The sequence below is a fragment of the Rhincodon typus genome, chromosome 45, assembly GCF_021869965.1.
Source record: "Rhincodon typus isolate 14 chromosome 45, sRhiTyp1.1, whole genome shotgun sequence".
In the NCBI taxonomy this organism is placed as follows: Eukaryota; Metazoa; Chordata; class Chondrichthyes; order Orectolobiformes; family Rhincodontidae; genus Rhincodon; species Rhincodon typus.
This window is the reverse complement of record NC_063376.1, coordinates 6,487,968-6,489,457: the sequence shown is the minus strand read 5'-3', so window position 1 is coordinate 6,489,457 and position 1,490 is coordinate 6,487,968. Positions and strand designations below refer to the sequence as shown.

The window sequence follows — 1,490 nt, the reverse complement described above, 5'->3', positions numbered from 1 at the left end:
TGCTGTCCAGGCCAGCATCTGCTGTCCAGGCCAGCATCTGCTGTCCATCCCCAGTTCCCCTTGAGGTGAACATTTTGGATGGATTTCAGGAGCTGACCAAGAGTGCGGAGTCTCGTGTGGGCCGGACAGGGTAAGGATGGCACATTTCCTCCCCGAGAGGGCATGAACCCAGATGGATGTTTACGATGACCTTTGATAGTTGTCCTGGTCACCATTTGAGGCAAGCTTTCAATTCCAGATTTATTACCTTAAATTATTCCAGCTGCTGGTGGAGTGGGATTCAAACCCATGCCTCCGATGCATTAGCCTGGGCCTCCGCGTTACTAGCCATTACCATTATGCCACCATCTCCCCACAAACCTCAGCCATCCTCTGTGGCAGCAAGTTCCGCACTTTCACCACTCTCTAGGTGAAGAAAAACTCCCCCAAACGGATTTATCAGTTGGCTATCTCCAATCCCCAAGACAGCATCTGCACTAACCAGCCTCCCCTTCATCATTCAACCCCTCAGCCTTTTCCCTTTCCAAGATAGCAGAGCCCTAGTGTGCCAAGTCTCCTCTGTTATAGCAATCATCACAGGTCAGTGAGGACTGTGCAGAGCCAGGAGCCTGCGAGGTGTGGCTTTGAGTGAGCAAGTGGTTGGAAGAGGTACAGATAATGGAACACAAGAATAAGCTCCAGCCAAACAGGCCAGTCTGGTCTCTGCCATCTCTTAAGCCAGCTCACACAAGACAACACAACACAAGAGGTAGCAGTCAATTACCCCCCATCCCCTCCCTCTGATAGTATTCTCATCTCAGCCCCACATGTGGAGGACCACGAACAGTTTCGGTTTCCTTATTTGAACAAGGACCTAGCTGCACAAGGAACAGTTCGGAGAAAGTGAACTTTAACTTAGTCCTTGGACAAAGGAGTTATCTTCTGAAGTAGGGACGAGCAGGTAGGGCATTTTCCCATTGGAGTTTAGAAGAGTGAGAGGTGGCCTTATTGAAGCACAGAAGATCCCAAGGGTGCTGGTTAGGATGGATGCAAGAGGATGTTTCCGCTTGTGGAACAGTCAAGAACTAGAAATCAGAGGATCAAAATTTAATGGTTCCCATTTAGTTCGGAGAGAAGCAATCTTCTTTCTTTGAAAATTATTAGGTCTGTGGATATCTCTTCCCAAGAGAGCAGTGAAGGCTGAGTTTCTGAATTCATTCAGAGCAGAGTTAGACTGATTTGTGATGACAAGGTGTAGAGCTGGATGAACACAGCAGGCCAGGCAGCATCAGAGGAGCAGGAAAGCTGACGTTTCGGGTCTGGACCCTTCTTCAGAAATGGGGGAGGGGAAGGGGGTTCTGAAATAAATAGGGAGAGAGGGGGAGGCGGATAGAAGATGGATAGAGAAGATAGGTGGAGAGGAGACAGACCGGTCAAAGAGGCGGGGATGGAGCCAGTAAAGGTGAGTGTAGGTGGGGAGGTAGGGAGGAGATAGGTCAGTCCAGGGAGGA

At 49.7% G+C, this 1,490-nt stretch overlaps 1 protein-coding gene across 1 annotated transcript in view; it reads right to left on the bottom strand.

Annotated features, from left to right (window-relative positions):
* The window catches only part of LOC109924681 (polyamine-transporting ATPase 13A3-like), a 70,293-nt gene that overhangs the window by 15,497 nt on the left and 53,306 nt on the right, over positions 1–1,490 (bottom strand).